We start from the raw sequence: 20,244 nt of genomic DNA on the forward strand, positions 1-20,244 counted from the left end.
CAGCTGTTTCTACACTGTAGTGGTTTTCACATTCACCTCAAACTAGAAAGGTCACCGATTCGATACCAGGTTTCTAACAATAACAACTGGTGTCACCTTCTAGCTGATCATATTCTGCCTTTTGTTAGTTTTCGAAACTACCCAACTACTTTGTTTTTGGCGCTTTCATAGTGAAACAACAGTCAGCTGTTTCCAAATTAGGGTGATGATATCATTTGCCTCACAGGAGAAAGGTCCCTGATTTGGCACTGGGTGGAAGCATCCCATTGGTTTCACATTTGAACTGAAAAAATGAGTTTTTCGGAACGATTCCTAACTACCTGATCAATTTGTCTGTGGCTCTTTCATATTTTTGACAAGTCAGCTGTTTCCATAGTGTAGTGGTTATCACACTCGCCTAACACGCGATAGGTCCCTGGTTCGAAACCAGGTGGAAATATTCTGAATACACTTTTTGAGTTAAAAAAACACCCTTTTTTACAGCAATTCGAAACTAACTACTTTGAGTTTGGCTCTTTCACATTGTTGCAGTAGTCAGCTGTTTCTACACTGTAGTGGTTTTCGCATTCACCTCAAACTAGAAAGGTCACCGATTCGATACCAGGTTTCTAACAATAACAACTGGTGTCACTTTCTAGCTGATCATATTCTGCCTTTTGTTAGTTTTCGAAACTACCCAACTACTTTGTTTGTGGCGCTTTCATAGTGAAACAACAGTCAGCTGTTTCCAAATTAGGGTGATGATCACATTTGCCTCACAGGAGAAAGGTCCCTGATTTGGCACTGGGTGGAAGCATCCCATTGGTTTCACATTTGAACTGAAAAAATGAGTTTTTCGCAACAATTCTTAACTACCTGATCAATTTGTCTGTGGCTCTTTCATATTTTTGACATATCAGCTGTTTCCATAGTGTAGTGGTTATCACGATCGCCTCACACGCGATAGGTCCCTGGTTCGAAACCAGGTGGAAACATTCTGAATACCCTTTTTGATTTAAAAAAAACACCCTTTTTTACAGCAATTCGAAACTAACTACTTTGAGTTTGGCTCTTTCACATTGTTGCAGTAGTCAGCTGTTTCTACACTGTAGTGGTTTTCACATTCACCTCAAACTAGAAAGGTCACCGATTCGATACCAGGTTTCTAACAATAACAACTGGTGTCACCTTCTAGCTGATCATATTCTGCCTTTTGTTAGTTTTCGAAACTACCCAACTACTTTGTTTTTGGCGCTTTCATAGTGAAACAACAGTCAGCTGTTTCCAAATTAGGGTGATGATATCATTTGCCTCACAGGAGAAAGGTCCCTGATTTGGCACTGGGTGGAAGCATCCCATTGGTTTCACATTTGAACTGAAAAAATGAGTTTTTCGGAACGATTCCTAACTACCTGATCAATTTGTCTGTGGCTCTTTCATATTTTTGACAAGTCAGCTGTTTCCATAGTGTAGTGGTTATCACACTCGCCTAACACGCGATAGGTCCCTGGTTCGAAACCAGGTGGAAATATTCTGAATACACTTTTTGAGTTAAAAAAACACCCTTTTTTACAGCAATTCGAAACTAACTACTTTGAGTTTGGCTCTTTCACATTGTTGCAGTAGTCAGCTGTTTCTACACTGTAGTGGTTTTCGCATTCACCTCAAACTAGAAAGGTCACCGATTCGATACCAGGTTTCTAACAATAACAACTGGTGTCACTTTCTAGCTGATCATATTCTGCCTTTTGTTAGTTTTCGAAACTACCCAACTACTTTGTTTGTGGCGCTTTCATAGTGAAACAACAGTCAGCTGTTTCCAAATTAGGGTGATGATCACATTTGCCTCACAGGAGAAAGGTCCCTGATTTGGCACTGGGTGGAAGCATCCCATTGGTTTCACATTTGAACTGAAAAAATGAGTTTTTCGCAACAATTCTTAACTACCTGATCAATTTGTCTGTGGCTCTTTCATATTTTTGACATATCAGCTGTTTCCATAGTGTAGTGGTTATCACGATCGCCTCACACGCGATAGGTCCCTGGTTCGAAACCAGGTGGAAACATTCTGAATACCCTTTTTGATTTAAAAAAAACACCCTTTTTTACAGCAATTCGAAACTAACTACTTTGAGTTTGGCTCTTTCACATTGTTGCAGTAGTCAGCTGTTTCTACACTGTAGTGGTTTTCACATTCACCTCAAACTAGAAAGGTCACCGATTCGATACCAGGTTTCTAACAATAACAACTGGTGTCACCTTCTAGCTGATCATATTCTGCCTTTTGTTAGTTTTCGAAACTACCCAACTACTTTGTTTTTGGCGCTTTCATAGTGAAACAACAGTCAGCTGTTTCCAAATTAGGGTGATGATATCATTTGCCTCACAGGAGAAAGGTCCCTGATTTGGCACTGGGTGGAAGCATCCCATTGGTTTCACATTTGAACTGAAAAAATGAGTTTTTCGGAACGATTCCTAACTACCTGATCAATTTGTCTGTGGCTCTTTCATATTTTTGACAAGTCAGCTGTTTCCATAGTGTAGTGGTTATCACACTCGCCTAACACGCGATAGGTCCCTGGTTCGAAACCAGGTGGAAATATTCTGAATACACTTTTTGAGTTAAAAAAACACCCTTTTTTACAGCAATTCGAAACTAACTACTTTGAGTTTGGCTCTTTCACATTGTTGCAGTAGTCAGCTGTTTCTACACTGTAGTGGTTTTCGCATTCACCTCAAACTAGAAAGGTCACCGATTCGATACCAGGTTTCTAACAATAACAACTGGTGTCACTTTCTAGCTGATCATATTCTGCCTTTTGTTAGTTTTCGAAACTACCCAACTACTTTGTTTGTGGCGCTTTCATAGTGAAACAACAGTCAGCTGTTTCCAAATTAGGGTGATGATCACATTTGCCTCACAGGAGAAAGGTCCCTGATTTGGCACTGGGTGGAAGCATCCCATTGGTTTCACATTTGAACTGAAAAAATGAGTTTTTCGGAACAATTCTTAACTACCTGATCAATTTGTCTGTGGCTCTTTCATATTTTTGACATATCAGCTGTTTCCATAGTGTAGTGGTTATCACGATCGCCTCACACGTGATAGGTCCCTGGTTCGAAACCAGGTGGAAACATTTTGAATACCCTTTTTGATTTAAAAAAACACCCTTTTTTACAGCAATTCAAAACTAACTACTTTGGTTTTGGCTCTTTCACATTGTTGCAGTAGTCAGCTGTTTCTACACTGTAGTGGTTTTCACATTCACCTCAAACTAGAAAGGTCACCGATTCGATACCAGGTTTCTAACAATAACAACTGGTGTCACCTTCTAGCTGATCATATTCTGCCTTTTGTTAGTTTTCGAAACTACCCAACTACTTTGTTTTTGGCGCTTTCATAGTGAAACAACAGTCAGCTGTTTCCAAATTAGGGTGATGATATCATTTGCCTCACAGGAGAAAGGTCCCTGATTTGGCACTGGGTGGAAGCATCCCATTGGTTTCACATTTGAACTGAAAAAATGAGTTTTTCGGAACGATTCCTAACTACCTGATCAATTTGTCTGTGGCTCTTTCATATTTTTGACAAGTCAGCTGTTTCCATAGTGTAGTGGTTATCACACTCGCCTAACACGCGATAGGTCCCTGGTTCGAAACCAGGTGGAAATATTCTGAATACACTTTTTGAGTTAAAAAAACACCCTTTTTTACAGCAATTCGAAACTAACTACTTTGAGTTTGGCTCTTTCACATTGTTGCAGTAGTCAGCTGTTTCTACACTGTAGTGGTTTTCGCATTCACCTCAAACTAGAAAGGTCACCGATTCGATACCAGGTTTCTAACAATAACAACTGGTGTCACTTTCTAGCTGATCATATTCTGCCTTTTGTTAGTTTTCGAAACTACCCAACTACTTTGTTTGTGGCGCTTTCATAGTGAAACAACAGTCAGCTGTTTCCAAATTAGGGTGATGATCACATTTGCCTCACAGGAGAAAGGTCCCTGATTTGGCACTGGGTGGAAGCATCCCATTGGTTTCACATTTGAACTGAAAAAATGAGTTTTTCGGAACAATTCTTAACTACCTGATCAATTTGTCTGTGGCTCTTTCATATTTTTGACATATCAGCTGTTTCCATAGTGTAGTGGTTATCACACTCGCCTAACACGCGATAGGTCCCTGGTTCGAAACCAGTTGGAAATATTCTGAATACACTTTTTGGTTTAAAAAAAACACCCTTTTTTACAGCGATTCGAAATTAACTATTTTGAGTTTGGCTCTTTCATATTGTTGCAGCAGTCAGCTGTTTCTACACTGTAGTGGTTATCACATTCACCTTAAACTAGAAAGGTCACCGATTCGATACCAGGTTGCAACAATAACCACTGGTGTCACCTTCTAGCTGATCATATTCTGCCTTTTGTTAGTTTTCGAAACTACCCAACTACTTTGTTTGTGGCGCTTTCATAGTGAAACAACAGTCAGCTGTTTCCAAATTAGGGTGATGATATCATTTGCCTCACAGGAGAAAGGTCCCTGATTTGGCACTGGGTGGAAGCATCCCATTGGTTTCACATTTGAACTGAAAAAATGAGTTTTTCGGAACGATTCTTAACTACCTGATCAATTTGTCTGTGGCTCTTTCATATTTTTGACATATCAGCTGTTTCCATAGTGTAGTGGTTATCACGATCGCCTCACGCGCGACAGGTCCCTGGTTCGAAACCAGGTGGAAATATTCTGAATACACTTTTTGAGTTAAAAAAACACCCTTTTTTACAGCAATTCGAAACTAACTACTTTGAGTTTGGCTCTTTCACATTGTTGCAGTAGTCAGCTGTTTCTACACTGTAGTGGTTTTCGCATTCACCTCAAACTAGAAAGGTCACCGATTCGATACCAGGTTTCTAACAATAACAACTGGTGTCACTTTCTAGCTGATCATATTCTGCCTTTTGTTAGTTTTCGAAACTACCCAACTACTTTGTTTGTGGCGCTTTCATAGTGAAACAACAGTCAGCTGTTTCCAAATTAGGGTGATGATATCATTTGCCTCACAGGAGAAAGGTCCCTGATTTGGCACTGGGTGGAAGCATCCCATTGGTTTCACATTTGAACTGAAAAAATGAGTTTTTCGGAACGATTCTTAACTACCTGATCAATTTGTCTGTGGCTCTTTCATATTTTTGACATATCAGCTGTTTCCATAGTGTAGTGGTTATCACGATCGCCTCACGCGCGACAGGTCCCTGGTTCGAAACCAGGTGGAAATATTCTGAATACACTTTTTGAGTTAAAAATACACCCTTTTTTACAGCAATTCGAAACTAACTACTTTGAGTTTGGCTCTTTCACATTGTTGCAGTAGTCAGCTGTTTCTACACTGTAGTGGTTTTCGCATTCACCTCAAACTAGAAAGGTCACCGATTCGATACCAGGTTTCTAACAATAACAACTGGTGTCACTTTCTAGCTGATCATATTCTGCCTTTTGTTAGTTTTCGAAACTACCCAACTACTTTGTTTGTGGCGCTTTCATAGTGAAACAACAGTCAGCTGTTTCCAAATTAGGGTGATGATCACATTTGCCTCACAGGAGAAAGGTCCCTGATTTGGCACTGGGTGGAAGCATCCCATTGGTTTCACATTTGAACTGAAAAAATGAGTTTTTCGGAACAATTCTTAACTACCTGATCAATTTGTCTGTGGCTCTTTCATATTTTTGACATATCAGCTGTTTCCATAGTGTAGTGGTTATCACGATCGCCTCACACGCGATAGGTCCCTGGTTCGAAACCAGGTGGAAACATTCTGAATACCCTTTTTGATTTAAAAAAAACACCCTTTTTTACAGCAATTCGAAACTAACTACTTTGAGTTTGGCTCTTTCACATTGTTGCAGTAGTCAGCTGTTTCTACACTGTAGTGGTTTTCACATTCACCTCAAACTAGAAAGGTCACCGATTCGATACCAGGTTTCTAACAATAACAACTGGTGTCACCTTCTAGCTGATCATATTCTGCCTTTTGTTAGTTTTCGAAACTACCCAACTACTTTGTTTGTGGCGCTTTCATAGTGAAACGACAGTCAGTTGTTTCCAAATTAGGGCGATGATATCATTTGCCTCACAGGAGAAAGGTCCCTGATTTGGCACTGGGTGGAAGCATCCCATTGGTTTCACATTTGAACTGAAAAAATGAGTTTTTCGGAACGATTCTTAACTACCTGATCAATTTGTCTGTGGCTCTTTCATATATTTGACATATCAGCTGTTTCCATAGTGTAGTGGTTATCACGATCGCCTCACACGCGATAGGTCCCTGGTTCGAAACCAGGTGGAAACATTTTGAATACCCTTTTTGATTTAAAAAAACACCCTTTTTTACAGCAATTCAAAACTAACTACTTTGGGTTTGGCTCTTTCACATTGTTGCCGTAGTCAGCTGTTTCTACACTGTAGTGGTTTTCACATTCACCTCAAACTAGAAAGGTCACCGATTCGATACCAGGTTTCTAACAATAACAACTGGTGTCACTTTCTAGCTGATCATATTCTGCCTTTTGTTAGTTTTCGAAACTACCCAACTACTTTGTTTGTGGCGCTTTCATAGTGAAACAACAGTCAGCTGTTTCCAAATTAGGGTGATGATCACATTTGCCTCACAGGAGAAAGGTCCCTGATTTGGCACTGGGTGGAAGCATCCCATTGGTTTCACATTTGAACTGAAAAAATGAGTTTTTCGGAACAATTCTTAACTACCTGATCAATTTGTCTGTGGCTCTTTCATATTTTTGACATATCAGCTGTTTCCATAGTGTAGTGGTTATCACACTCGCCTAACACGCGATAGGTCCCTGGTTCGAAACCAGTTGGAAATATTTTGAATACACTTTTTGGTTTAAAAAAAACACCCTTTTTTACAGCGATTCGAAATTAACTATTTTGAGTTTGGCTCTTTCATATTGTTGCAGCAGTCAGCTGTTTCTACACTGTAGTGGTTATCACATTCACCTTAAACTAGAAAGGTCACCGATTCGATACCAGGTTGCAACAATAACCACTGGTGTCACCTTCTAGCTGATCATATTCTGCCTTTTGTTAGTTTTCGAAACTACCCAACTACTTTGTTTGTGGCGCTTTCATAGTGAAACAACAGTCAGCTGTTTCCAAATTAGGGTGATGATATCATTTGCCTCACAGGAGAAAGGTCCCTGATTTGGCACTGGGTGGAAGCATCCCATTGGTTTCACATTTGAACTGAAAAAATGAGTTTTTCGGAACGATTCTTAACTACCTGATCAATTTGTCTGTGGCTCTTTCATATTTTTGACATATCAGCTGTTTCCATAGTGTAGTGGTTATCACGATCGCCTCACGCGCGACAGGTCCCTGGTTCGAAACCAGGTGGAAACATTCTGAATACCCTTTTTGATTTAAAAAAAACACCCTTTTTTACAGCAATTCGAAACTAACTACTTTGAGTTTGGCTCTTTCACATTGTTGCAGTAGTCAGCTGTTTCTACACTGTAGTGGTTTTCACATTCACCTCAAACTAGAAAGGTCACCGATTCGATACCAGGTTTCTAACAATAACAACTGGTGTCACCTTCTAGCTGATCATATTCTGCCTTTTGTTAGTTTTCGAAACTACCCAACTACTTTGTTTGTGGCGCTTTCATAGTAAAACGACAGTCAGTTGTTTCCAAATTAGGGCGATGATATCATTTGCCTCACAGGAGAAAGGTCCCTGATTTGGCACTGGGTGGAAGCATCCCATTGGTTTCACATTTGAACTGAAAAAATGAGTTTTTCGGAACGATTCTTAACTACCTGATCAATTTGTCTGTGGCTCTTTCATATTTTTGTCATATGAGCTGTTTCCATAGTGTAGTGGTTATCACGACCGCCTCACGCGCACTAGGTCCCTGGTTTGAAACCAGTTGGAAACATTCTGAATACCCTTTTTTATTTAAAAAAAACTCCCCTTTTTACAGCGATTCGAAATTAACTATTTTGAGTTTGGCTCTTTCATATTGTTGCAGCAGTCAGCTGTTTCTACACTGTAGTGGTTATCACATTCACCTTAAACTAGAAAGGTCACCGATTCGATACCAGGTTGCAACAATAACCACTGGTGTCACCTTCTAGCTGATCATATTCTGCCTTTTGTTAGTTTTCGAAACTACCCAACTACTATGTTTGTGGCGCTTTCATAGTGAAACAACAGTCAGCTGTTTCCAAAATAGGGTGATGATCACATTTGCCTCACAGGAGAAAGGTCCCTGATTTGGCACTGGGTGGAAGCATCCCATTGGTTTCACATTTGAACTGAAAAAATGAGTTTTTCGGAACGATTCTTAACTACCTGATCAATTTGTCTGTGGCTCTTTCATTTTTTTGACATATCAGCTGTTTCCATAGTGTAGTGGTTATCACGATCGCCTCACACGCGATAGGTCCCTGGTTCGAAACCAGGTGGAAACATTCTGAATAACCTTTTTTATTTAAAAAAAACTCCCTTTTTTACAGCGATTCGAAATTAACTATTTTGAGTTTGGCTCTTTCATATTGTTGCAGCAGTCAGCTGTTTCTACACTGTAGTGGTTATCACATTCACCTTAAACTAGAAAGGTCACCGATTCGATACCAGGTTGCAACAATAACCACTGGTGTCACCTTCTAGCTGATCATATTCTGCCTTTTGTTAGTTTTCGAAACTACCCAACTACTTTGTTTGTGGCGCTTTCATAGTGAAACAACAGTCAGCTGTTTCCAAATTAGGGTGATGATATCATTTGCCTCACAGGAGAAAGGTCCCTTATTTGGCACTGGGTGGAAGCATCCCATTGGTTTCACATTTGAACTGAAAAAATGAGTTTTTCGGAACGATTCTTAACTACCTGATCAATTTGTCTGTGGCTCTTTCATATTTTTCACATATCAGCTGTTTCCATAGTGTAGTGGTTATCACGATCGCCTCACGCGCACTAGGTCCCTGGTTTGAAACCAGGTGGAAACATTCTGAATACCCTTTTTTATTTAAAAAAAACTCCCTTTTTTACAGCGATTCGAAATTAACTATTTTGAGTTTGGCTCTTTCATATTGTTGCAGCAGTCAGCTGTTTCTACACTGTAGTGGTTATCACATTCACCTTAAACTAGAAAGGTCACCGATTCGATACCAGGTTGCAACAATAACCACTGGTGTCACCTTCTAGCTGATCATATTCTGCCTTTTGTTAGTTTTCGAAACTACCCAACTACTATGTTTGTGGCGCTTTCATAGTGAAACAACAGTCAGCTGTTTCCAAAATAGGGTGATGATCACATTTGCCTCACAGGAGAAAGGTCCCTGATTTGGCACTGGGTGGAAGCATCCCATTGGTTTCACATTTGAACTGAAAAAATGAGTTTTTCGGAACGATTCTTAACTACCTGATCAATTTGTCTGTGGCTCTTTCATTTTTCTGACATATCAGCTGTTTCCATAGTGTAGTGGTTATCACGATTGCCTCACACGCGATAGGTCCCTGGTTCGAAACCAGGTGGAAACATTCTGAATAACCTTTTTTATTTAAAAAAAACTCCCTTTTTTACAGCGATTCGAAATTAACTATTTTGAGTTTGGCTCTTTCATATTGTTGCAGCAGTCAGCTGTTTCTACACTGTAGTGGTTATCACATTCACCTTAAACTAGAAAGGTCACCGATTCGATACCAGGTTGCAACAATAACCACTGGTGTCACCTTCTAGCTGATCATATTCTGCCTTTTGTTAGTTTTCGAAACTACCCAACTACTTTGTTTGTGGCGCTTTCATAGTGAAACAACAGTCAGTTGTTTCCAAATTAGGGCGATGATATCATTTGCCTCACAGGAGAAAGGTCCCTGATTTGGCACTGGGTGGAAGCATCCCATTGGTTTTACATTTGAACTGAAAAAATGAGTTTTTCGGAACGATTCTTAACTACCTGATCAATTTGTCTGTGGCTCTTTCATATATTTGACATATCAGCTGTTTCCATAGTGTAGTGGTTATCACGATCGCCTCACACGCGATAGGTCCCTGGTTCAAAACCAGGTGGAAACATTTTGAATACCCTTTTTGATTTAAAAAAACACCCTTTTTTACAGCAATTCAAAACTAACTACTTTGGGTTTGGCTCTTTCACATTGTTGCAGTAGTCAGCTGTTTCTACACTGTAGTGGTTTTCACATTCACCTCAAACTAGAAAGGTCACCGATTCGATACCAGGTTTCTAACAATAACAACTGGTGTCACCTTCTAGCTGATCATATTCTGCCTTTTGTTAGTTTTCGAAACTACCCAACTACTTTGTTTTTGGCGCTTTCATAGTGAAACAACAGTCAGCTGTTTCCAAATTAGGGTGATGATATCATTTGCCTCACAGGAGAAAGGTCCCTGATTTGGCACTGGGTGGAAGCATCCCATTGGTTTCACATTTGAACTGAAAAAATGAGTTTTTCGGAACGATTCCTAACTACCTGATCAATTTGTCTGTGGCTCTTTCATATTTTTGACAAGTCAGCTGTTTCCATAGTGTAGTGGTTATCACACTCGCCTAACACGCGATAGGTCCCTGGTTCGAAACCAGGTGGAAATATTCTGAATACACTTGTTGAGTTAAAAAAACACCCTTTTTTACAGCAATTCGAAACTAACTACTTTGGGTTTGGCTCTTTCACATTGTTGCAGTAGTCAGCTGTTTCTACACTGTAGTGGTTTTCACATTCACCTCAAACTAGAAAGGTCACCGATTCGATACCAGGTTTCTAACAATAACAACTGGTGTCACCTTCTAGCTGATCATATTCTGCCTTTTGTTAGTTTTCGAAACTACCCAACTACTTTGTTTTTGGCGCTTTCATAGTGAAACAACAGTCAGCTGTTTCCAAATTAGGGTGATGATATCATTTGCCTCACAGGAGAAAGGTCCCTGATTTGGCACTGGGTGGAAGCATCCCATTGGTTTCACATTTGAACTGAAAAAATGAGTTTTTCGTTACGATTCCTAACTACCTGATCAATTTGTCTGTGGCTCTTTCATATTTTTGACAAGTCAGCTGTTTCCATAGTGTAGTGGTTATCACACTCGCCTAACACGCGATAGGTCCCTGGTTCGAAACCAGGTGGAAATATTCTGATTACACTTTTTGAGTTAAAAAAACACCCTTTTTTACAGCAATTCGAAACTAACTACTTTGAGTTTGGCTCTTTCACATTGTTGCAGTAGTCAGCTGTTTCTACACTGTAGTGGTTTTCGCATTCACCTCAAACTAGAAAGGTCACCGATTCGATACCAGGTTTCTAACAATAACAACAGGTGTCACTTTCTAGCTGATCATATTCTGCCTTTTGTTAGTTTTCGAAACTACCCAACTACTTTGTTTGTGGCGCTTTCATAGTGAAACAACAGTCAGCTGTTTCCAAATTAGGGTGATGATCACATTTGCCTCACAGGAGAAAGGTCCCTGATTTGGCACTGGGTGGAAGCATCCCATTGGTTTCACATTTGAACTGAAAAAATGAGTTTTTCGGAACAATTCTTAACTACCTGATCAATTTGTCTGTGGCTCTTTCATATTTTTGACATATCAGCTGTTTCCATAGTGTAGTGGTTATCACACTCGCCTAACACGCGATAGGTCCCTGGTTCGAAACCAGTTGGAAATATTCTGAATACACTTTTTGGTTTAAAAAAAACACCCTTTTTTACAGCGATTCGAAATTAACTATTTTGAGTTTGGCTCTTTCATATTGTTGCAGCAGTCAGCTGTTTCTACACTGTAGTGGTTATCACATTCACCTTAAACTAGAAAGGTCACCGATTCGATACCAGGTTGCAACAATAACCACTGGTGTCACCTTCTAGCTGATCATATTCTGCCTTTTGTTAGTTTTCGAAACTACCCAACTACTTTGTTTGTGGCGCTTTCATAGTGAAACAACAGTCAGCTGTTTCCAAATTAGGGTGATGATATCATTTGCCTCACAGGAGAAAGGTCCCTGATTTGGCACTGGGTGGAAGCATCCCATTGGTTTCACATTTGAACTGAAAAAATGAGTTTTTCGGAACGATTCTTAACTACCTGATCAATTTGTCTGTGGCTCTTTCATATTTTTGACATATCAGCTGTTTCCATAGTGTAGTGGTTATCACGATCGCCTCACGCGCGACAGGTCCCTGGTTCGAAACCAGGTGGAAATATTCTGAATACACTTTTTGAGTTAAAAATACACCCTTTTTTACAGCAATTCGAAACTAACTACTTTGAGTTTGGCTCTTTCACATTGTTGCAGTAGTCAGCTGTTTCTACACTGTAGTGGTTTTCGCATTCACCTCAAACTAGAAAGGTCACCGATTCGATACCAGGTTTCTAACAATAACAACTGGTGTCACTTTCTAGCTGATCATATTCTGCCTTTTGTTAGTTTTCGAAACTACCCAACTACTTTGTTTGTGGCGCTTTCATAGTGAAACAACAGTCAGCTGTTTCCAAATTAGGGTGATGATCACATTTGCCTCACAGGAGAAAGGTCCCTGATTTGGCACTGGGTGGAAGCATCCCATTGGTTTCACATTTGAACTGAAAAAATGAGTTTTTCGGAACAATTCTTAACTACCTGATCAATTTGTCTGTGGCTCTTTCATATTTTTGACATATCAGCTGTTTCCATAGTGTAGTGGTTATCACGATCGCCTCACACGCGATAGGTCCCTGGTTCGAAACCAGGTGGAAACATTCTGAATACCCTTTTTGATTTAAAAAAAACACCCTTTTTTACAGCAATTCGAAACTAACTACTTTGAGTTTGGCTCTTTCACATTGTTGCAGTAGTCAGCTGTTTCTACACTGTAGTGGTTTTCACATTCACCTCAAACTAGAAAGGTCACCGATTCGATACCAGGTTTCTAACAATAACAACTGGTGTCACCTTCTAGCTGATCATATTCTGCCTTTTGTTAGTTTTCGAAACTACCCAACTACTTTGTTTGTGGCGCTTTCATAGTGAAACGACAGTCAGTTGTTTCCAAATTAGGGTGATGATCACATTTGCCTCACAGGAGAAAGGTCCCTGATTTGGCACTGGGTGGAAGCATCCCATTGGTTTCACATTTGAACTGAAAAAATGAGTTTTTCGGAACGATTCTTAACTACCTGATCAATTTGTCTGTGGCTCTTTCATATATTTGACATATCAGCTGTTTCCATAGTGTAGTGGTTATCACGATCGCCTCACACGCGATAGGTCCCTGGTTCGAAACCAGGTGGAAACATTTTGAATACCCTTTTTGATTTAAAAAAACACCCTTTTTTACAGCAATTCAAAACTAACTACTTTGGGTTTGGCTCTTTCACATTGTTGCCGTAGTCAGCTGTTTCTACACTGTAGTGGTTTTCACATTCACCTCAAACTAGAAAGGTCACCGATTCGATACCAGGTTTCTAACAATAACAACTGGTGTCACCTTCTAGCTGATCATATTCTGCCTTTTGTTAGTTTTCGAAACTACCCAACTACTTTGTTTTTGGCGCTTTCATAGTGAAACAACAGTCAGCTGTTTCCAAATTAGGGTGATGATATCATTTGCCTCACAGGAGAAAGGTCCCTGATTTGGCACTGGGTGGAAGCATCCCATTGGTTTCACATTTGAACTGAAAAAATGAGTTTTTCGGAACGATTCCTAACTACCTGATCAATTTGTCTGTGGCTCTTTCATATTTTTGACAAGTCAGCTGTTTCCATAGTGTAGTGGTTATCACACTCGCCTAACACGCGATAGGTCCCTGGTTCGAAACCAGGTGGAAATATTCTGAATACACTTTTTGAGTTAAAAAAACACCCTTTTTTACAGCAATTCGAAACTAACTACTTTGAGTTTGGCTCTTTCACATTGTTGCAGTAGTCAGCTGTTTCTACACTGTAGTGGTTTTCGCATTCACCTCAAACTAGAAAGGTCACCGATTCGATACCAGGTTTCTAACAATAACAACTGGTGTCACTTTCTAGCTGATCATATTCTGCCTTTTGTTAGTTTTCGAAACTACCCAACTACTTTGTTTGTGGCGCTTTCATAGTGAAACAACAGTCAGCTGTTTCCAAATTAGGGTGATGATCACATTTGCCTCACAGGAGAAAGGTCCCTGATTTGGCACTGGGTGGAAGCATCCCATTGGTTTCACATTTGAACTGAAAAAATGAGTTTTTCGGAACAATTCTTAACTACCTGATCAATTTGTCTGTGGCTCTTTCATATTTTTGACATATCAGCTGTTTCCATAGTGTAGTGGTTATCACGATCGCCTCACACGCGATAGGTCCCTGGTTCGAAACCAGGTGGAAACATTCTGAATACCCTTTTTGATTTAAAAAAAACACCCTTTTTTACAGCAATTCGAAACTAACTACTTTGAGTTTGGCTCTTTCACATTGTTGCAGTAGTCAGCTGTTTCTACACTGTAGTGGTTTTCACATTCACCTCAAACTAGAAAGGTCACCGATTCGATACCAGGTTTCTAACAATAACAACTGGTGTCACCTTCTAGCTGATCATATTCTGCCTTTTGTTAGTTTTCGAAACTACCCAACTACTTTGTTTTTGGCGCTTTCATAGTGAAACAACAGTCAGCTGTTTCCAAATTAGGGTGATGATATCATTTGCCTCACAGGAGAAAGGTCCCTGATTTGGCACTGGGTGGAAGCATCCCATTGGTTTCACATTTGAACTGAAAAAATGAGTTTTTCGGAACGATTCCTAACTACCTGATCAATTTGTCTGTGGCTCTTTCATATTTTTGACAAGTCAGCTGTTTCCATAGTGTAGTGGTTATCACACTCGCCTAACACGCGATAGGTCCCTGGTTCAAAACCAGGTGGAAATATTCTGAATACACTTTTTGAGTTAAAAAAACACCCTTTTTTACAGCAATTCGAAACTAACTACTTTGAGTTTGGCTCTTTCACATTGTTGCAGTAGTCAGCTGTTTCTACACTGTAGTGGTTTTCGCATTCACCTCAAACTAGAAAGGTCACCGATTCGATACCAGGTTTCTAACAATAACAACTGGTGTCACTTTCTAGCTGATCATATTCTGCCTTTTGTTAGTTTTCGAAACTACCCAACTACTTTGTTTGTGGCGCTTTCATAGTGAAACAACAGTCAGCTGTTTCCAAATTAGGGTGATGATCACATTTGCCTCACAGGAGAAAGGTCCCTGATTTGGCACTGGGTGGAAGCATCCCATTGGTTTCACATTTGAACTGAAAAAAAGAGGTTTTCGGAACAATTCTTAACTACCTGATCAATTTGTCTGTGGCTCTTTCATATTTTTGACAAGTCAGCTGTTTCCATAGTGTAGTGGTTATCACGATCGCCTCACACGCGATAGGTCCCTGGTTCGAAACCAGGTGGAAACATTCTGAATACCCTTTTTGATTTAAAAAAAACACCCTTTTTTACAGCAATTCGAAACTAACTACTTTGAGTTTGGCTCTTTCACATTGTTGCAGTAGTCAGCTGTTTCTACACTGTAGTGGTTTTCACATTCACCTCAAACTAGAAAGGTCACCGATTCGATACCAGGTTTCTAACAATAACAACTGGTGTCACCTTCTAGCTGATCATATTCTGCCTTTTGTTAGTTTTCGAAACTACCCAACTACTTTGTTTGTGGCGCTTTCATAGTGAAACGACAGTCAGTTGTTTCCAAATTAGGGCGATGATATCATTTGCCTCACAGGAGAAAGGTCCCTGATTTGGCACTGGGTGGAAGCATCCCATTGGTTTCACATTTGAACTGAAAAAATGAGTTTTTCGGAACGAATCTTAACTACCTGATCAATTTGTCTGTGGCTCTTTCATATTTTTGACATATCAGCTGTTTCCATAGTGTAGTGGTTATCACACTCGCCTAACACGCGATAGGTCCCTGGTTCGAAACCAGTTGGAAATATTCTGAATACACTTTTTGGTTTAAAAAAAACACCCTTTTTTACAGCGATTCGAAATTAACTATTTTGAGTTTGGCTCTTTCATATTGTTGCAGCAGTCAGCTGTTTCTACACTGTAGTGGTTATCACATTCACCTTAAACTAGAAAGGTCACCGATTCGATACCAGGTTGCAACAATAACCACTGGTGTCACCTTCTAGCTGATCATATTCTGCCTTTTGTTAGTTTTCGAAACTACCCAACTACTTTGTTTGTGGCGCTTTCATAGTGAAACAACAGTCAGTTGTTTCCAAATTAGGGCGATGATATCATTTGCCTCACAGGAGAAAGGTCCCTGATTTGGCACTGGGTGGAAGCATCCCATTGGTTTCACATTTGAACTGAAAAAATGAGTTTTTCGGAACGATTCTTAACTACCTGATCAATTTGTCTGTGGCTCTTTCATATTTTTGACATATCAGCTGTTTCCATAGTGTAGTGGTTATCACGATCGCCTCACACGCCATAGGTCCCTGGTTCGAAACCAGGTGGAAACATTTTGAATACCCTTTTTGATTTAAAAAAACACCCTTTTTTACAGCAATTCGAAACTAACTACTTTGAGTTTGGCTCTTTCACACTGTTGCAGTAGTCAGCTGTTTCTACACTGTAGTGGTTTTCACATTCACCTCAAACTAGAAAGGTCACCGATTCGATACCAGGTTTCTAACAATAACAACTGGTGTCACCTTCTAGCTGATCATATTCTGCCTTTTGTTAGTTTTCGAAACTACCCAACTACTTTGTTTGTGGCGCTTTCATAGTGAAACAACAGTCAGCTGTTTCCAAATTAGGGTGATGATATCATTTGCCTCACAGGAGAAAGGTCCCTTATTTGGCACTGGGTGGAAGCATCCCATTGGTTTCACATTTGAACTGAAAAAATGAGTTTTTCGGAACGATTCTTAACTACCTGATCAATTTGTCTGTGGCTCTTTCATATTTTTGACATATCAGCTGTTTCCATAGTGTAGTGGTTATCACGATCGCCTCACGCGCACTAGGTCCCTGGTTTGAAACCAGGTGGAAACATTCTGAATACCCTTTTTTATTTAAAAAAAAACTCCCTTTTTTACAGCGATTCGAAATTAACTATTTTGAGTTTGGCTCTTTCATATTGTTGCAGCAGTCAGCTGTTTCTACACTGTAGTGGTTATCACATTCACCTTAAACTAGAAAGGTCACCGATTCGATACCAGGTTGCAACAATAACCACTGGTGTCACCTTCTAGCTGATCATATTCTGCCTTTTGTTAGTTTTCGAAACTACCCAACTACTTTGTTTGTGGCGCTTTCATAGTGAAACAACAGTCAGTTGTTTCCAAATTAGGGCGATGATATCATTTGCCTCACAGGAGAAAGGTCCCTGATTTGGCACTGGGTGGAAGCATCCCATTGGTTTTACATTTGAACTGAAAAAATGAGTTTTTCGGAACGATTCTTAACTACCTGATCAATTTGTCTGTGGCTCTTTCATATATTTGACATATCAGCTGTTTCCATAGTGTAGTGGTTATCACGATCGCCTCACACGCGATAGGTCCCTGGTTCGAAACCAGGTGGAAACATTTTGAATACCCTTTTTGATTTAAAAAAACACCCTTTTTTACAGCAATTCAAAACTAACTACTTTGGGTTTGGCTCTTTCACATTGTTGCAGTAGTCAGCTGTTTCTACACTGTAGTGGTTTTCACATTCACCTCAAACTAGAAAGGTCACCGATTCGATACCAGGTTTCTAACAATAACAACTGGTGTCACCTTCTAGCTGATCATATTCTGCCTTTTGTTAGTTTTCGAAACTACCCAACTACTTTGTTTTTGGCGCTTTCATAGTGAAACAACAGTCAGCTGTTTCCAAATTAGGGTGATGATATCATTTGCCTCACAGGAGAAAGGTCCCTGATTTGGCACTGGGTGGAAGCATCCCATTGGTTTCACATTTGAACTGAAAAAATGAGTTTTTCGGAACGATTCCTAACTACCTGATCAATTTGTCTGTGGCTCTTTCATATTTTTGACAAGTCAGCTGTTTCCATAGTGTAGTGGTTATCACACTCGCCTAACACGCGATAGGTCCCTGGTTCGAAACCAGGTGGAAATATTCTGAATACACTTGTTGAGTTAAAAAAACACCCTTTTTTACAGCAATTCGAAACTAACTACTTTGAGTTTGGCTCTTTCACATTGTTGCAGTAGTCAGCTGTTTCTACACTGTAGTGGTTTTCGCATTCACCTCAAACTAGAAAGGTCACCGATTCGATACCAGGTTTCTAACAATAACAACTGGTGTCACTTTCTAGCTGATCATATTCTGCCTTTTGTTAGTTTTCGAAACTACCCAACTACTTTGTTTGTGGCGCTTTCATAGTGAAACAACAGTCAGCTGTTTCCAAATTAGGGTGATGATCACATTTGCCTCACAGGAGAAAGGTCCCTGATTTGGCACTGGGTGGAAGCATCCCATTGGTTTCACATTTGAACTGAAAAAATGAGTTTTTCGGAACAATTCTTAACTACCTGATCAATTTGTCTGTGGCTCTTTCATATTTTTGACATATCAGCTGTTTCCATAGTGTAGTGGTTATCACGATTGCCTCACACGCGATAGGTCCCTGGTTCGAAACCAGGTGGAAACATTCTGAATACCCTTTTTGATTTAAAAAAAACACCCTTTTTTACAGCAATTCGAAACTAACTACTTTGAGTTTGGCTCTTTCACATTGTTGCAGTAGTCAGCTGTTTCTACACTGTAGTGGTTTTCACATTCACCTCAAACTAGAAAGGTCACCGATTCGATACCAGGTTTCTAACAATAACAACTGGTGTCACCTTCTAGCTGATCATATTCTGCCTTTTGTTAGTTTTCGAAACTACCCAACTACTTTGTTTGTGGCGCTTTCATAGTGAAACGACAGTCAGTTGTTTCCAAATTAGGGCGATGATATCATTTGCCTCACAGGAGAAAGGTCCCTGATTTGGCACTGGGTGGAAGCATCCCATTGGTTTCACATTTGAACTGAAAAAATGAGTTTTTCGGAACGATTCCTAACTACCTGATCAATTTGTCTGTGGCTCTTTCATATTTTTGACAAGTCAGCTGTTTCCATAGTGTAGTGGTTATCACACTCGCCTAACACGCGATAGGTCCCTGGTTCGAAACCAGGTGGAAATATTCTGAATACACTTGTTGAGTTAAAAAAACACCCTTTTTTACAGCAATTCGAAACTAACTACTTTGAGTTTGGCTCTTTCACATTGTTGCAGTAGTCAGCTGTTTCTACACTGTAGTGGTTTTCGCATTCACCTCAAACTAGAAAGGTCACCGATTCGATACCAGGTTTCTAACAATAACAACTGGTGTCACTTTCTAGCTGATCATATTCTGCCTTTTGTTAGTTTTCGAAACTACCCAACTACTTTGTTTGTGGCGCTTTCATAGTGAAACAACAGTCAGCTGTTTCCAAATTAGGGTGATGATCACATTTGCCTCACAGGAGAAAGGTCCCTGATTTGGCACTGGGTGGAAGCATCCCATTGGTTTCACATTTGAACTGAAAAAATGAGTTTTTCGGAACAATTCTTAACTACCTGATCAATTTGTCTGTGGCTCTTTCATATTTTTGACATATCAGCTGTTTCCATAGTGTAGTGGTTATCACGATTGCCTCACACGCGATAGGTCCCTGGTTCGAAACCAGGTGGAAACATTCTGAATACCCTTTTTGATTTAAAAAAAACACCCTTTTTTACAGCAATTCGAAACTAACTACTTTGAGTTTGGCTCTTTCACATTGTTGCAGTAGTCAGCTGTTTCTACACTGTAGTGGTTTTCACATTCACCTCAAACTAGAAAGGTCACCGATTCGATACCAGGTTTCTAACAATAACAACTGGTGTCACCTTCTAGCTGATCATATTCTGCCTTTTGTTAGTTTTCGAAACTACCCAACTACTTTGTTTGTGGCGCTTTCATAGTGAAACGACAGTCAGTTGTTTCCAAATTAGGGCGATGATATCATTTGCCTCACAGGAGAAAGGTCCCTGATTTGGCACTGGGTGGAAGCATCCCATTGGTTTCACATTTGAACTGAAAAAATGAGTTTTTCGGAACGATTCTTAACTACCTGATCAATTTGTCTGTGGCTCTTTCATATTTTTGACATATCAGCTGTTTCCATAGTGTAGTGGTTATCACGATCGCCTAACACGCGATAGGTCCCTGGTTCGAAACCAGGTGGAAATA

General features: G+C 39.9%; 26 non-coding genes across 26 annotated transcripts; all 26 read left to right on the top strand.

Moving 5' to 3' along the window:
- Window positions 1-366: 366 nt before the first annotated feature.
- Window positions 367-439, top strand: trnav-aac (transfer RNA valine (anticodon AAC)). The gene has a single exon. It is a non-coding gene; the product is annotated as a tRNA-Val (tRNA).
- A 462-nt stretch (window positions 440-901) lies between these two features.
- Window positions 902-974, top strand: trnav-cac (transfer RNA valine (anticodon CAC)). The gene has a single exon. It is a non-coding gene; the product is annotated as a tRNA-Val (tRNA).
- A 463-nt stretch (window positions 975-1,437) lies between these two features.
- On the top strand, window positions 1,438-1,510 carry trnav-aac (transfer RNA valine (anticodon AAC)). Its single transcript has one exon. It is a non-coding gene; the product is annotated as a tRNA-Val (tRNA).
- A 462-nt stretch (window positions 1,511-1,972) lies between these two features.
- On the top strand, window positions 1,973-2,045 carry trnav-cac (transfer RNA valine (anticodon CAC)). The gene has a single exon. It is a non-coding gene; the product is annotated as a tRNA-Val (tRNA).
- A 463-nt stretch (window positions 2,046-2,508) lies between these two features.
- trnav-aac (transfer RNA valine (anticodon AAC)) lies at window positions 2,509-2,581 on the top strand. Its single transcript has one exon. It is a non-coding gene; the product is annotated as a tRNA-Val (tRNA).
- A 462-nt stretch (window positions 2,582-3,043) lies between these two features.
- trnav-cac (transfer RNA valine (anticodon CAC)) lies at window positions 3,044-3,116 on the top strand. Its single transcript has one exon. It is a non-coding gene; the product is annotated as a tRNA-Val (tRNA).
- A 462-nt stretch (window positions 3,117-3,578) lies between these two features.
- trnav-aac (transfer RNA valine (anticodon AAC)) lies at window positions 3,579-3,651 on the top strand. Its single transcript has one exon. It is a non-coding gene; the product is annotated as a tRNA-Val (tRNA).
- A 2,067-nt stretch (window positions 3,652-5,718) lies between these two features.
- trnav-cac (transfer RNA valine (anticodon CAC)) lies at window positions 5,719-5,791 on the top strand. The gene has a single exon. It is a non-coding gene; the product is annotated as a tRNA-Val (tRNA).
- Window positions 5,792-6,254: 463 nt separating this feature from the next.
- Window positions 6,255-6,327, top strand: trnav-cac (transfer RNA valine (anticodon CAC)). The gene has a single exon. It is a non-coding gene; the product is annotated as a tRNA-Val (tRNA).
- A 997-nt stretch (window positions 6,328-7,324) lies between these two features.
- On the top strand, window positions 7,325-7,397 carry trnav-cac (transfer RNA valine (anticodon CAC)). Its single transcript has one exon. It is a non-coding gene; the product is annotated as a tRNA-Val (tRNA).
- A 998-nt stretch (window positions 7,398-8,395) lies between these two features.
- Window positions 8,396-8,468, top strand: trnav-cac (transfer RNA valine (anticodon CAC)). Its single transcript has one exon. It is a non-coding gene; the product is annotated as a tRNA-Val (tRNA).
- A 997-nt stretch (window positions 8,469-9,465) lies between these two features.
- On the top strand, window positions 9,466-9,538 carry trnav-cac (transfer RNA valine (anticodon CAC)). The gene has a single exon. It is a non-coding gene; the product is annotated as a tRNA-Val (tRNA).
- Window positions 9,539-10,000: 462 nt separating this feature from the next.
- trnav-cac (transfer RNA valine (anticodon CAC)) lies at window positions 10,001-10,073 on the top strand. The gene has a single exon. It is a non-coding gene; the product is annotated as a tRNA-Val (tRNA).
- A 462-nt stretch (window positions 10,074-10,535) lies between these two features.
- On the top strand, window positions 10,536-10,608 carry trnav-aac (transfer RNA valine (anticodon AAC)). Its single transcript has one exon. It is a non-coding gene; the product is annotated as a tRNA-Val (tRNA).
- Window positions 10,609-11,070: 462 nt separating this feature from the next.
- On the top strand, window positions 11,071-11,143 carry trnav-aac (transfer RNA valine (anticodon AAC)). The gene has a single exon. It is a non-coding gene; the product is annotated as a tRNA-Val (tRNA).
- A 1,532-nt stretch (window positions 11,144-12,675) lies between these two features.
- On the top strand, window positions 12,676-12,748 carry trnav-cac (transfer RNA valine (anticodon CAC)). Its single transcript has one exon. It is a non-coding gene; the product is annotated as a tRNA-Val (tRNA).
- A 463-nt stretch (window positions 12,749-13,211) lies between these two features.
- On the top strand, window positions 13,212-13,284 carry trnav-cac (transfer RNA valine (anticodon CAC)). Its single transcript has one exon. It is a non-coding gene; the product is annotated as a tRNA-Val (tRNA).
- A 462-nt stretch (window positions 13,285-13,746) lies between these two features.
- On the top strand, window positions 13,747-13,819 carry trnav-aac (transfer RNA valine (anticodon AAC)). The gene has a single exon. It is a non-coding gene; the product is annotated as a tRNA-Val (tRNA).
- A 462-nt stretch (window positions 13,820-14,281) lies between these two features.
- On the top strand, window positions 14,282-14,354 carry trnav-cac (transfer RNA valine (anticodon CAC)). Its single transcript has one exon. It is a non-coding gene; the product is annotated as a tRNA-Val (tRNA).
- Window positions 14,355-15,352: 998 nt separating this feature from the next.
- Window positions 15,353-15,425, top strand: trnav-cac (transfer RNA valine (anticodon CAC)). The gene has a single exon. It is a non-coding gene; the product is annotated as a tRNA-Val (tRNA).
- A 2,069-nt stretch (window positions 15,426-17,494) lies between these two features.
- Window positions 17,495-17,567, top strand: trnav-cac (transfer RNA valine (anticodon CAC)). Its single transcript has one exon. It is a non-coding gene; the product is annotated as a tRNA-Val (tRNA).
- A 462-nt stretch (window positions 17,568-18,029) lies between these two features.
- On the top strand, window positions 18,030-18,102 carry trnav-aac (transfer RNA valine (anticodon AAC)). Its single transcript has one exon. It is a non-coding gene; the product is annotated as a tRNA-Val (tRNA).
- A 462-nt stretch (window positions 18,103-18,564) lies between these two features.
- Window positions 18,565-18,637, top strand: trnav-cac (transfer RNA valine (anticodon CAC)). Its single transcript has one exon. It is a non-coding gene; the product is annotated as a tRNA-Val (tRNA).
- A 463-nt stretch (window positions 18,638-19,100) lies between these two features.
- trnav-aac (transfer RNA valine (anticodon AAC)) lies at window positions 19,101-19,173 on the top strand. Its single transcript has one exon. It is a non-coding gene; the product is annotated as a tRNA-Val (tRNA).
- A 462-nt stretch (window positions 19,174-19,635) lies between these two features.
- Window positions 19,636-19,708, top strand: trnav-cac (transfer RNA valine (anticodon CAC)). Its single transcript has one exon. It is a non-coding gene; the product is annotated as a tRNA-Val (tRNA).
- A 463-nt stretch (window positions 19,709-20,171) lies between these two features.
- Window positions 20,172-20,244, top strand: trnav-aac (transfer RNA valine (anticodon AAC)). Its single transcript has one exon. It is a non-coding gene; the product is annotated as a tRNA-Val (tRNA).

The sequence above is a fragment of the Urocampus carinirostris genome, chromosome 4 (genome assembly GCF_059441175.1).
Source record: "Urocampus carinirostris isolate Australia breed hairy pipefish chromosome 4, RoL_Ucar_1.0, whole genome shotgun sequence".
In the NCBI taxonomy this organism is placed as follows: domain Eukaryota; kingdom Metazoa; phylum Chordata; class Actinopteri; order Syngnathiformes; family Syngnathidae; genus Urocampus; species Urocampus carinirostris.